This window comes from Sminthopsis crassicaudata, chromosome 4 (genome assembly GCF_048593235.1).
Source record: "Sminthopsis crassicaudata isolate SCR6 chromosome 4, ASM4859323v1, whole genome shotgun sequence".
Lineage (NCBI taxonomy): Eukaryota > Metazoa > Chordata > Mammalia > Dasyuromorphia > Dasyuridae > Sminthopsis > Sminthopsis crassicaudata.
In genome coordinates, this window is record NC_133620.1 from 260,678,280 (window position 1) to 260,694,024 (window position 15,745).

The window sequence follows — 15,745 nt, forward strand, 5'->3', positions numbered from 1 at the left end:
TTATGATACCATGCCAAGGCTCAAAGGACGAGAGAACATTCAAAATCAATAAGTATAGAAGACTACTTTGGCAACTTAGAGAATTAGAGTGAATGAAGTGATTTCAGAAGTAGGGTTTCTTGAAAGGCAGAAGTATTAATGATGACAAAAGATAGAAGCAAATAATTTTACATTTTGAAGGGAGTTTTATGGGAATCTTCTTGTTTTACAGAAAGGAAAATAGAACCTAAAAGGTTAAGTGATTATTAAATTCACACAGAGAATTACTGGCAGAACTGTGACCAAGGTCACATCAAATTTACTATTTTTGGTATGAATATGGGGTACCTCTGAATTTAGACTAAAATTCTAGAGTGACATTTCTCTGAAACAAAAAGACACTGCAAACAAGTTTTATAAATTGAGGGAAAATGTGTTTCCTATGTTCAGGTCAATATGTTTCATAGCAATTTCTCAGCTATCTCAAGCCAAACTATTAAAAATCAAATAATATACTATGGTCAAATATGCCAACTTAAAAAAATTCTTGATGTTTATAATCCATAAGAAAAATCTCACTTGCTTTAAAAAAAAAGTCAGTAGCATATTTCACTACTAATAGGGTACAATCTAAAATAATCCTATTTCCCTTATTTTTCAGTATATGCTTACAAACTCTGTTACATGAAAGCTTTATTGCACTCAAATAATATATAGGTTTATTATTAAGAGTTTGTTGAGCAAACAAAACACTTTGGAATTAGGCAGAATCTGCCTAGAAATTCTGTAGTGTAGCATGCACTACAAAATAAGAAAATTCCTGAAATTAAAAGAAAAAGTTTGCTCTTTCTTGTCATTGTTGTTATTCTAAATATGTTGAGAAGAAAATTGAAAACAAAATTTAAATTTAACAAGTATGAAAAAGTCAGGTAAGCATGGAATATTTATATGGATTGATAAAGAATGAAACAAGAAGATTCATCAGATCAATATATGTATTTGAAATAACAGTTAAAACATAAGAGAAATATCATAAATGTCAATTGTCATAGCTAATCTTGAAAACAGAATACAGATACAGAAATTCTATGCTAAATAGAGAGGTACTGGATATTATAAACACACACACACACACACACACACACACACACACACACACACACACACACACACACACATATATATATATATATATATATATATATATATATTAGTGTATATCAATATATAGTCAGATATGGCACTGTTAGTATTTTTTGCTTTGAATTATGTAAAGAGGAAAATTACCAATAAAACCTTAAATAATTTGGAAAATCATGCGCTATATCATACTCTCATACTAAATATTTTCTTTTAAAATTAGCCTAGGAAAGAAAATCTACTTTCATAGCATTTTAAGATGGTTTCTTAATTCACCAAAGTTGTTTTTGAATGTGGCACTGGGAAGTTTTCTATATGATAAAAAAAAAATAATTGGTTAATATGATCATATGTACTAAAATGACTGGGAATGCATCAAAGCAGTAAATTAAAAAATCATATTATTTAAGTGTGATTTAATGTTTGCAATCAATTAAATAACATCTATATAGCCAAGTGGAATAGTGGATAGAGTACAGGGCCTGGAGTCAGGAAGATCTGAGTTTAAATCAGGCCTTAACTACTTGTGTTATTCTGGGCAAGCCAATTAGCTCTGTTAGCCTCAGTTTCTTCATCTATAAAATGAGCTGGACAAGGAAATGACAAATCACTCCAGCATATCTGCCAAGAAAACCTCAAAGAGAGTCACAAAGAATAATACATGACTGAAAACTACTGAAAAACAACAAACAAATAAACACCAAAATATTCATTACAGGTCATTCTTGATTTTAAAAAATCAATTAGTACCTGGAAAATATGCTTCCTAATATGTCAGATCATTTGAAGTAATAAAATGCCTAAATTCTTATAAATTAAAAAAAAATCAAAAGAACAAATATTATTGTTTAGGAAAAACATCTGAAATACTGAGCAACCAGATAATCATAACATATTGAAGGAGCCTGCCTATTGACAGTCTTTCCAGCCAAACAGATAATGTATCAGATTAGGATCCAGGAAGCTAGCTTAGGTGCAGCTGACATGCTTATCTGATATCAATGGACTCATGCAATTTACTGCAGTCTATTTCTCCTGTTACAAAACTAGGTTTTCTCAATAACCCTTAGGATATTGTAGAGAACTGTATCATCTCTGTGAAGCACTCTAAACCATGAATAGGAAGGTCAAATATTAAGGCTGGTTTGTATCCACAGCAAGATGTACTATAAGTCAAATTTTATTTTAAGGTATAGTAGAAACCTGATAAAGGACCTTATGCCTCATGATTTATAGAAAATTCCATAAATAAAATATTGAATTAAATGAAAGGAAAATGTAGCTTAACACAGTGGAAATTGAACTAACTGTCAGAGTACTCAAATTCTATTCCCAAGCTTTGGGACCTATCAGCTTTGAGACTTTAGGGAAAATATTTTATTTTTTTTTAATTTCAGTCTGTAAGATGGCATAATGACAACTGTCCTTTCTAGCTCATGATTTCTTTGTTTTAAAAAATTGTAATATACATGTATAAATTATATACTTATAAAAGACTAAGCTTTCTAAAATGTACATAAATAAAGCAAGATAGTACCTTAAGCAATCACATTTTATTTACTATTATACCATCAGAGTGTACTATTTAAAATTTTTCATAATTCTTGCCTTTTATTACTAAAGTACCATCTTATAGCACAAAAAATTCAGAACTTATAAGGCAAAGATATGGATTCAAATATTAATACTTTTATTAGCTATTATGACCTGGTTAATCACTTACTTTTCCTTAGTCTGTTTTCTCATCTGTAAAATGAGGATAATAAGATTTGCTCTAAGGTTTGGAAAGTACATTTTGATTGTCACAATAATCTGGTGAAGTAGGTAGTTCATATAATTTTCTTTGAAATACTGAAATGTTTTTTACAATGAGATAGTAAATAAAGGAAAAGCTTCACAAGAACTATGGAATTCAGGAGGCCTTCTCTGAGAAGATTTTTGCAGGTATCTTCAAATAGGCTTTTAGGATCCTTATGTGATCCTTCCTTGATCTCTTTCTGTAAATGTTCCATAAATGATCCACACAGAGAAGCAGACAATTATTTCTTTACTGACAATGTTATAGACAGGATGGGAACACCAGAGCCCATCATCTCTTTTGTCTGTTACTGAATAAATGGGTCCACCTTCTTTTCTAGGCATACATATCTGATGATTTCTTTACATGAAAACTTAATGTTTCACAGCACACAACAGTTATTTAGGCATATAATACATCTTTCTACTGTAATCAGATCAGCTGAAATTTTTAGATTCTTAAGATTGTAATGTTCCATAATTTGCAGTCATTTAACACCTTTTTTGATATTGATGTTTAAAATGAAGTTTTAGTAATGTGAACACTATAAAAGTACCAGTCAGTTTTGTAAATGCAGTTCATCTCTATTTCCTTCTATATTATTTATATGGAAACCTGCCCTTTATTCTCTGAAGTCTCTTCATTGAGTTCCAGTTGATTCATCTTGATCTAAATCCTTGCTATAATCTATTTGCTTCTACTTCTTCCACTGTAATTCCTTACTCAGGATTTTCCTTATTATCCTATTCCCTGTTCTCATTATTTGCTGACTTCAGTATAAACAGTGATATCCTCTCAAACTCAGATCTCCTTGTTTATCAGTTTTCTCAGATTCTTGGACCTACATCATGTCTCTATTCCAGTCAAATATATATGATCATGAAAAATATAAGTAAATTTTTCAAAGAAATGATAATCTTGTTGAAGAAAAAAAGATAGGTATATACGGAGGAAGAGAATAATATAAGTCAAGGGTTGATAAAATATTAAGTGAAATGGTACCAATTCTAAGTAAAAAAAAAAAAAAGTTCAAAGAAGTGATAGGACATGAAGGATTTTATTTTTTAACATCTCCCTTAATTGTGACATGTGTATAAGCTTAACAACTGAAATCCTACTTCCATTCATCTGTCTCTCTTATACATCCTAAACTTATGCTTCCTTGACACTGGTGCTTTTTAGACATTCATATCTGTGTATATCAATCCAAATGTTAGATGGTTAAAGGCAAGGAAGGGCTGTTTAATTTTTTAGGGTATGGTTTTATCTTATTGTTATTGCCATCAATATCCTCAAAGCATAGGACCGACATACAGCAGTGATTTAATAATTTTTTTTCAAATTGAAAATTCAAATTTTCAATTTTTTTTCAAAATTAAAAAAGTTTAGTTATATGGAGAAAAAGATTTTACATAGAGTACTGAACACTAGATGAATTTTAGACTTTATTAGGTAAGCAGTAGGAGTGTTTCTGCAGGGTTTTGAGATGATAATGAAAACAGTGCTTTAGAAAAAGGACTAGCAATAGTGTGCAAGATAGAATGGAAGAGAAAGACTGAAAAAGTACTGTATTTATATTTTCATCGATAGTTTACCTTTTTCCATTTGTCAAGAGGTGAGAATAGAAAAGCAGTAAAAGTAAAAATGAAAATGAAACACAGGAAGCAAAATAAGGAGGGGAATCAAGATTCATTTTGATATAAATGGTGAATTCATATTCATGAATAGATGAAATTAACTAGAAATATATTTCAATTTTTTTATTATTTCTTTACTACCACATTTTTTCTCTTTTAACATGTAAAGATATTAGTAATTTACTTTGTATTTGACCTACATATTTAATGAAATGGAAGTATGCCTTGGGTTAATGTGTTCTACTCAAAGAACTGTCATTATCATCCTCAAGACTACATAGCCTTCTCTTTATATAGTTACAGTTGGAAAGCTATTCTTCAAAATACAATTCAGCAGGGTTCCTAACTCTACTGGAAACTGCCTAAAGAAAAAGATAACTTTTCTTTCTTTTTTTTCTTTTTTGAATAAGAAAATTTAATGGCAGCCTAGACTACAGCAAAATTCTACAGAATTTTTAAGTCAGGAAGGTTTCTAAAATGAGGTAACAAAGGCAAAGAGAATTATTTAGAGTAGAATTCTCAGTCTGAAAATCTTATCAAAATTTATATTTAGCATGTTTGTCAGGAAACTGCCTTTCTTAATTAAAACACAGTCCTGAAATTCTGAGAATACTTGCCTATATTGCTACAAAATGAAATTAGCAGAACCAGGTCATTGTGCACAATAACAATACTGTATGATGATCAATTGTGAATGATTTAGCTAAAGTTGGAAATATAGCATTATGTATAATGTCTATACTAAATATGTGTGTGCTTGTGTGTATAAAAACACACAACCACACACATATACAGACACACACGTCAATATATGTAATGCTTTTGAAATCTTCCACTTTTATTTCCCAATAAAAACTTTTTCTTCCATATGAAACTTCAAATTCCATGAATTAAAACAAAATAGTCTTGATTATCATATTTTAGAACTTTCAATAAGCCAAATGCATTTATGTATGCATGTATACAGCATTACACAAAGGGCAATGTGGCGATGGTCACATGGAGTTGCAGTCATGTGACCAAGCAAGTCTTGTAAAAAAGCATAAAGAATATTTTTAGATAGATAAATAAATGAAAGATAAACTTGTCAAGTGTTTATAATGAAGAAAAAATGATGGGCATTCCAAATGTCCTAATAATATCAACATGGAGCCAGAGAGGAAACTCTGTTTAATAAAATTCTCATGGTATTTGTAAGATAGGGATAAGCTGGAAAGACATGAATAGCCTTGAAAGGAATATGCATGTAGATAAGTAAAGTTCTATAGAGATATTGAAGGGAACTTTTTAGAGAATTTTATAATATTTTTTCAATTACATGTAAAAAAATTATAACATTCACTTTTATAATTTTTGAGTTCTAATTTCCTCTCTTATTCACTCCCCCCCTGAGAAGGCAAGCACTTTGAAAGACATTAAACATAATGCTACATTTCCAATTTTAGCTAAATCATTCACAATTGATCATCATACAATATTGTTATTGTGCACAATGACCTGGTTCTGCTAATTTCATTTTGTAGCAATATAGGCAAGTATTCTCAGAATTTCAGGACTGTGTTTTAATTAAGAAAGACAGTTGTCTGACAAACATGCTAATTTGTGGTTTAATATATAAACATCCATATGGTTTTGGTAAAATAATGTACTTATACAGTAAATTCTGATATCCTGAGCAGTCATCAAATTGATATAAATAATAATGATAATAATGTTAATAAAAACTACCCATTTATATCGTGCTTACTATATGTCAGGCAATATGCTAAGTTCTTTACAATTCTATCTTTTGATCTTTAGAACAACCCTGAAATGTACCTATTATTATCATTCTCATTTTAGAATTGAGGAAACTGAGGCAAACAGAGGTTAAGTATACTTCTGTAATCACTATAGTAGAATTGTTTCCACAGATATGATGCCCCAGGGAAGAAGGTGGTGGCATAATAAACAGAATTCTAGCATTTTAGTCAGACTGGGGTTGCGTTCCTGTCATTAAGCTATTATTTCTTGTAGAATGATAACCAAGAAAGTCATAACTACTCAGTTTCCTGATCTGTAAAATCAGGATAATAACATCTGCAAAGACTACATCAAAAGGCTATTCTATAAAGCATTTTTAAATGTCAATTTTTTTTAGTAGCACAATGAAAAATTCTTTGAAAGGGGAAAAATACATATAGCTGGACTGTCAGAATAGGTTTATGATATGCTTCTGGTGAGAAAGAGAATGGGATACCATTTTTACACTTTTGTATTTCTCTATCAGGATGAGTTCTTCTATTTGCATAAGTTATGAGAATATAATACAGGAAATTAACATGATTCGTTTCTAAGGTATCACTCAGATTCTTTTCAGTCAGTGAATAAATATTTATTTAACACTTACCTTATGCCAATTACTGTGCTATAAGGGATAAGAAAAAAAAGAGGCAAAATATTCCAAGTCCTCAAGGAACTTGCAGCCCAATAGGAGAAAGAACAAACAATTATGTATAAATAAGCTATATGGAAGAAAAATAGGAAATAACAAAAACAAGGAAGTTACTAAAGTTAAAAGGAATTGGGCAAAATTCCTGCCAAAGATAGAGTTTTAGTGTGGATTTAAAAGAAGTCAGGAAGTCAGTACACAACAGTTGAGAAACAAAAGTGTACTAGGTTTATTTCAACAGTAAGAGAAAATACCTGGAGCTGAAAGATAGAGTATCTTTCTTGTAGAACAGCAAAGAAGCTATTGTCATTGGATTAAAAGGCCAGTTGTTGGACACTAAGACATAACAACCCTAAAAGGATTGGAGTAAGGTTTGGTTAAGAACTTCAGTGCTAAATAGGATATTTTTTATTTGATCATGAAAGTAATAGAGAACTACTTCAGTTTACTGAGTAGAGTTTATTTATATTAATTAGTGAATCACCTAGTATTATGGGCCAGAACTCTGAACTTGAAACAAAGAATTTTTACAAGGTACTAAGTGGAATTGAGAAGACAATTGTTATCTAATTTAGCATGGTTTAGTATGATTCATTTAATCTTACAACAAATAATGGTTTCCTAGTGATATGATGATTGGTTTATACTCAGTGGAGAGCATATAAGCTAGAAGCCTTACTCAGGATTCATTTGGAGAGATTCAGAGGGCATAAAAGACAGGCGAGAGCTCAAACTCTCGGAACCAAGGAGAGAGATAGGCCTCTAAGAAAGCTAACTGGGCCCCAGGAAAGGAGACAAGACTTTGAAAGAGACAATAAAGGATTTGGACTTTAATCCCTGGCTACTCGTGTGGTGATTACTGAACTGAAAAGAAGGCTGCTCCCAAAGAACCCCAAGAAAACAGAAACAAGAGAACATTACAACCTAAGATACCTTGCTTTGTCAGAAAAACTGTAAGTCATAAAAACTAAAATGGGTTTCTGACCACAAATTACATGAGAGTTAAACTGGGAAATTCAAAGGATAAAAATAATTAAAAAGTTAATGAAAAAGACAGAAAACACCATAGAAGCATCAACCAGAAAGTAATAATCAGCAATTAAAGGAAAAATACAGATAGTCATATTAATCAACAAAACAGAATTGTCCAAGCAATAGAACTGATACTAGTTCTACAGGTGCAGCTTGGCAGATAGGAAGAGAGCCACTGGTCGAGAAAATAGACCAAGGAAATCAGGACAGAGCTTCATAACCAACTATTGAAAGGAACATAGATCCAGAATTAGTCATTCAACCTCTCTGTTTCAGCTTTAATTTTATTGGAGAAGAAAATGGCAATTCACTTAGAAGAACCTTTGCCAAGAATACCCAAGGACCATTATTGGTGCACTATGGTCCACAGGCTCTTAAAGAGTCAGATATGACTGAGCAACCACAGGATAATGTGAGTGAAACTATGTTCTAATTTTTTTCTCTACTCCTCTTTTAGATTCCTCTTCCTTATTTCTGAACCACCATTCTTCAGATTCCTCAGGTTTTTTACTTCAGTGTCACTTCCATTTTCAATTACTCTACATCTGGGAGGAAACTAAGATACTCAAAAGCTACCCAAAAAGACAGATAGATTGAAGCTAGATCTAGACCTTCACTGCAGGCTCTTTGTTGTCTTGAAATAAACTAGGTGCAGCTAGTTGGCTTAGTAAATAGAACGTCAGCCCTAAAATCAGGAGGACCTGAGTTCAAATTTGGCTTCAAACACTTAACATTTCCTGGATGGTAAGCCTGGGCAAGTCATTTAACCTCAGGGGAAAAAAAGAAATAAGTAAACTATCTCTTAAGTCATTTTCTCATCATTGAATGAATAAGTATTAGAAAAGAGAAAAAAAAAATCAAAGTTCTCTTGAATCTAAGCCCAACATTCAAACAAGCCTTCTAAAAACATAGTAATAGGAAAAAAAAATCACATTCAATCTTTCTAATTTATTATCAATGAAGACAGCCAAAGCATTAAGTTGTAATGAAATCTGAATTTGAGATTTTATTTCCATTTATGCCTCTTATCACACCCAGAAAGTTATTTCACCTTTGAAGGCCTTATTTTTCTCATCAATAAAATTGAAAGTTGTTGGAGTTAGACTTAACTCTGAGAGCTCTCTCAATTTTCATACTCCATCCATCTGTAATCCATTTTAGTCCGTTATGAAAGGCATGTAAGAATGTCTTAAACATTTTTCTTTTACCATGGATTTTTGATTTATCCAGACTTACTTTTGTTGAAGGTTCCAGAAAAAACATGTCTTATATATATTATTTCTCTCCACCCTTATCACTGTTGGTTATAGAGATAGAATTTCTGGACACAAATAACACTTTGCAATGAATATTTAAAGGCCAGGAATTCACATTTGTCAATGAAAATTGCACTCTTGAAACTAATTTTAGTTGTTTCAGGAGATGTCAGTAATGACTCTAGTTTTAGAGGAAGAAAAGAGAATAAGATCACCCACCTGCCACCAATATTCTTCCCTCCCCATTCTACTTCATGCTCAGAGCAGCTTAAGCAATTACTCCTCAGAAGAATAGCATCTATGGAACTTTTTGGCTGAAATGGAAACATTGCTTTTTAAATTAAAATTAGTACACATCTCTCAATAACTTGCTATTAAACTTTTAGATTTTGAATTTAAAATCTCATATACAATTTCTTATTTTCATCAATGTCATTTAAAAAGAAACTGATTACTGGGTAAAGGGTATAATTATTATTTAAAAACATATTGGATTGAACTACATATTTTTCATTAAAGTTAAAGATTTGCAAAGGAGGATAAAATCTATTTTACGGACAATGTTTGTCCCTAATGACTAATTGTGAGAATGAGAATATGTCTAATTTTGACCTAATACAAGTCCTTTATAGTTATAGATTGATTTAAAATTAGGGAAAGTTTTGTATGAAGGAAATGACAAAGACAGAAAAGGAAAATACAACTGGGATTTAGAACTTTGGAGAAATCGTACCTTTTTGAGAATAGTTGAGTGTTGTAAATAATGAAAAAAAAATGTTGATGCAGCTAATCTTTTTAAATTAGAAATTAGACAATTAAAATTAGACAAATGTTTTAGAAATTCACTAATGTTTATAAAATACACATGGAAAGAAACATTAGTGCAATACATTAAATGTGAAAATATGGTTAGAACAACTGCACAAACATGATTTCAGAGATGTATGGAGAGACTTACATGAACTGATGCTAAGGGAAATGAGCAGAACCAAGAGATCATACATAGTACATAGCAACAACAAAATTATACTATGATCAATTCTGATGGATGTGGCTCTTCTTAACAATGAGATGATTCAGGCCAGTTCCAATGATCTTGAAGAGAGCCATCTTACATCCAGAGAGTGGACTATAGGAACCACCCTTGCACACAAGAAAGCTCATTTATCTAGGCAACATATATTCACTAAGTACTTACGGAAAATTATGGAAGATATAAAGAAGTATAAAATATTGTCATGGTTCTCAAGGAACTTACATTAAAATAAGTGATATCAAATGTATACACAACCATCTACAAAATAGGCATTTGTGATCAATGCCATTTCAGTAATATAAATGAGGACTCATTCTTGCTTTTTATGGATAAAATCATGAAAGACATTTTTGTGAAAAGAGATGTCTGAAAACATGTGAATAAGATAAAGTTCAGTCAGTCAATAAGCATTTATAAAGTATTTACCATGTTCCAGGCACTGTGCTAATAGAGAAAGGAGAAAGGTAAAAGAGTGTCCAGAAAACTGAGGTATTGATATGTTAACTAATTCTTCCAAGTTCACTCAAAGAATAAGTATAAAATTGAGGATTGATCCTAACTCCTTTGGTACCAGATCCAGTACTTTTGTTATTTTTTTCTCCTTTTCATAAAAGCTACTCCTAGGTTACAATAAATGGGTAAGTTTGTGGCAAAGAGAAATAAAGAAGTGGAGGAGAAACTTACAAATCTGAAGGTGGATGACCCTACAATAGATTAATAAAAACCCTAGAAGAAATCATTAAAGGAATGCAAGTAGAGAGATTAACTTTATAACATAGGTAGAATTTTTTTTTCTCCTGAATTAGAAAGGAAGGGAGAAAGATAAGGAATAGTTTATAAAGACTGAGGAAAATTTAAAGGAGATGTGGAAAGTGTTAAAAAACAAACAAACAAACAAAAAAAAAAAAAAACCCCTCTTAGAAGCTCTTCCCAGAGAGACTGAATCTTCTGATAGAGACACAAATGATATAGTAAGACAAAACAATCTCTCCTGACCATATGGAAAACAGTTTGCACTAGAGCCTAAAAGAGCATGAAAATACAATCACTGAGAAGTAGGGGGGTAAACAGAGGCCGGCAAAATGATGTCTGGAGAGTAGTCAATTTAAACTGCCCAAATTTGAGTCAATGGAAATCAGCAAATTTTTATGATTTTCTCCAAATATTTAAAGACCAATTTGGCATTATCATGAGATAAGTCTATTTCTACTTAAAAAACTTATGATTTTATAGAACCATCTTGTGAAATATAGTTCAAAGGAGTACTTGATAACAAATCCAAATATATATAAAGATATATATTTTCCAGAGTAAAGATTCTGATTTTTTTTTTTTCTATCATGAATTATAATTTGTAAGACTGTTTAGCTTGGTGTCCCTTGACTAAATAAAATGTAAGTGATCCATGCCATAAAGTTATTTGTCAAGGTATTGAATGATAAAATAGTTCTTACTCATTCTACTCCTGAAAAATTAAGATGACTTCTGACCTTTATCCAATGGTGATATATTATTCATTTACTCATTATCCTGACTGGATTGAGTAACAGCTCATTTATATGCACTGAATGATTATTCTCTAGAAGGCCTAAGAGACTCTATATCTATGTCCTTAAGTAGTCCCCTTTTTACTACCTAAAAGGAGATGTAATTTTAAAATTATAAATATAAGCCCACCATAGGGCTTTAAATATTACCCAAGCATTCCTACTGAGATGTAAATGGAAAGAAAAGGAAGCTAATGAATTGCTGAAATTAAAAACAAAAAAAAAAACAAAACAAAAAAAAAAAAAAACAAGTCATTCTCATTTGGGAATTGCCTCAATAGGGGAGAAAAGATGGCATTTTTTTCTTTGGAGAGAATTTTTTTTTTTAGACAGTAAAGGCATCCAGGATACAAATAAAATTCCTATGTCAAACAATCTTAATTTAGCTTCCATTTTTATTTTGTAAGTGACATTTTTGAAAATGTAACTTAAGTATTAAGTTATAATTTCAGGTTTGCTGAGAATTAAATGTTTGTAGAAAGAGCAGGAGAAACATCAAATGCCTAAAGCAAATGAACACAAATTTTGTTTTAAAAGAAACAGGAGAATCTTAGGAGAAGGGAAATAAGCCAAATTAGTGAAATGTGCAAGAGTTCAAAAAGAAGTCTCACCTTAAGCTTTTAAAAGAGCTGATCAGATGCGCAGTATCACAAATAATAAGAAGTTCAAATAATTTGTCCTCTGGGATGCATAAAAAAAAGTTTAATGTAAAATAACTTCCTGAAATTTAAATACCTCAAAGGATGTAACATTTCTAATAACCTAAGTGCACTATTGAACTAAATTGCAATTCATCTGCTACTAAAGCTCAGAATCTGAAATTTTTCCTACCTCAACCTCTCTTCTTTTGTTTGAATGATGGAGGTCCAAGATTTGGTATTATTCTAAACTATCTCCAAGGACAGTAGATATCAGAACCTCTCTCAGTAGACTATTTAGCCGATTTGCATGATTTTCAGCATTAATGTCAAACAATTTTCTATTACATTTAACCTAAATCTAAGTAAAATGTAAGAACATTTTCAACTCTGCTTTTTGTGGTGCTGGACAAAATAACCTTTCTTATAGTTGCTGAAATGTTAGTGAGATTCTCATTACAAGACCAACTGTTCTTGAAATACTTATTTAATTGAAGTCAATTGTTAAGATTTTCTTAAAACTTCCTCTACCTCACTTCAAATGGATAAAAACACAAGGTCAATTTTGAGAAGTAGGAATAGAGTGGGTTATTTTGCATTTAGGATGTTGAATATTTTTTAAAAATAATTCCAAACTGCTTTCTAACATAAAAATTCAGCTTCCTAAGAACTGTTCTCAAGGATTGCTATTCATGTAACAACACAATTTCTGAAGAAGCGAAATTGTTTGATTCAAAGAGTAATAGATAGATTTCTGGTAGGAATAACCATATAATAACAACTATCAGTTTCTGTAAGATGTTTTATTGAAGATATAAAAATGATATGACTAAGAAAAGATATGATCAAGAATTAGGGATAACAGATAGTCTGAATATCATACCAATGTCATGGAAAATTCAAAATACTATGAAACATCACTATATGGAGAATAAAGTATTACATAATCACTGCAAATCTAAAAATAAATATATTAAAAGTATGTGCACACACGCATGCACACACACACACACACGCACACACACACTTAAGGTGAGGTCCTTATGGACCAAAATATATGAAATAATGGGGTAAGAACAAAATAGAATAAGAGTTTTATCTATGTAACTATATATGATACTATGTATATCTGTATAGCTATTCATCTATCCAGATATAACATCAAGTGTTATATTGTATGCAATAAAATTCAGAGATTTCAGATTCTTCTACTAACATTTTAAAAGTAGCTTTTATTTTGTCAAATATTTAATGCATTATAGATTTGAATATTATATTTTATAAAGTTTTACATATATTATATATGTGTATTTCTATATATGCATACATATACATTATATTAAAGTTTGTGTAATGTAAGAATATTTACAAAGTATAGTGGATAGAGCACTGGACCTGGAGTCAGAAAAATATTAATTCAAATGCAATCTTCAAAGTTTCCTAGTTGTGTGATCCTGGGCAAGTCACATAGCTCTATAGCTTCATATTCCTCAGCTGTAAAATGAGTTGGAGAAGCATATTCAAAGGCAAATCACTCCCTTATCTTTGCCAAGAAAACTCTAAAATGAGGTCACAAAGAGTTAGAAATGACTGAAAAGACTGAACAACAGTGTTTTAGAAGCATTTTTTTTTTCAAACCCACAACAACTCTGATAAGTTGATAAAATTAATTTTAGCTCAATTTTACAAATGAGGAAAATAAGTTAGAGGGGGAGGGAAGGTAGAATATGGTAAATATTCATGATAGAAGTAGTACTCTCTACCTGTGTGATTCAAAGCAAGTTATTTAAGGTCTCTAGTCCTCATTTTCCTCATATATAAAATTCAGAAGTTGGGCTAAATGACTAACAAGGTCCCTTAAATTTCTAAATCATAAATCCTATTTTTTGGATGTTTGGGGAACAGAAGGATTTCCATAGGTGGTCATAAAGCCATTATCTAAGCAATGGTACAAAAATGCCATTCTGATTAACATGTATAAATTTCATCTCCTCTGCTAAAAAACTAGCTCCAGGTTTCCTAGGACTGTATCTGACTCAACTCTATATGACCCATATTACTCAGAATAATAACTCGTACATAAAGGTGCTCAAGCTCTATAAAATTTTATTGACTAACAGTGAGTGTTCCCACTTCCCTTTTCTCATTTACTTTTTTTTTTTTTTGTCAAGTGAAGTATTTTCTTTATTTTTTAGCATTGTTATTTTAAAAATTGTATTATTTTTTTCTAGCTGTAAATATTTATTAACTTTTTTAAATATACATTTTTTATGAATCATGTTGGGAGAGAAAAATCAAAACAAAAAGGAAAAAACACGAGAGAAAAAATTAAACTCTCATTTACTTTTATAACAAATGGGGATTTCGCAAATCTACATGATTGTCTAAATAAAGCACTGCTTTTGAGAACTTATTTTCATGTAAGGTGTGTATGTCTTTGGCAGGGATATTGTTTTGTTTATTGCTCCTTTTTATTAAAAATATTTCATATCCTATAAATTAGAAAATAATTTGGAATTTTGGTACATTAGTTGTATTCATACATAAATACATATATATGAACATAAATATGAATATATATATGTAAGTATATATATATAAATAGTACAGGTAGCTAAGTGGTAGGTAGCACAATACACAGAGTGCCATTTCATTATATTCTTTAGGAAAAGTTGAAACTTTTTTTTTTTTTTTTGATAATGCCAAAATGGTCATCTGCCAGCACTTTAACTGAACTTTATCCTGAATTGCACTACGTAGCCAGAAATTATCACCCATTTACTTCTAAAGTTCAACCTATAATTAGTAGCATGAAAGCAGACTTGTGGGACAATCTTTGGGAAGATCTATGGGAGAGACTGGAGATAAAATGGAACTTAGAATAGAGAGTTGTTTTGTGATGAAAACTAATATAGTATAATGCCTAGTGAGGGAACAACTTCTCTAGCTAAGCACTTTTCCTGTAATTTAGATTCTCAGAGATGCTTAGAGCACTGGGAGATTAAATGTCCCACCTAGTTTATATAGCCAGTATGAGTCAGAGATAGAACTTGAATCCATTCTTGTCCTGGTAGGAAGGGTAGCTCTCTGCCTTAAGACAAAACAAAACAAAGCAAACAAATAAAAATCCAAGACTTTTATAATTCAATTTTACTATCCTATAAATTAGAAAATAATTTGGAATTTTTGTACATTAATTGTATTCACATATAAATACATATATATGAACAAAAATATGAATACAAGTATAT

At 30.8% G+C, this 15,745-nt stretch overlaps 1 protein-coding gene across 2 annotated transcripts in view; it reads right to left on the reverse strand.

The window, feature by feature from the left end:
• FAM83B (family with sequence similarity 83 member B) overlaps positions 1-15,745 on the reverse strand; it is a 100,527-nt gene that overhangs the window by 10,318 nt on the left and 74,464 nt on the right. The gene's annotated exons all lie outside the window — the stretch shown is intronic.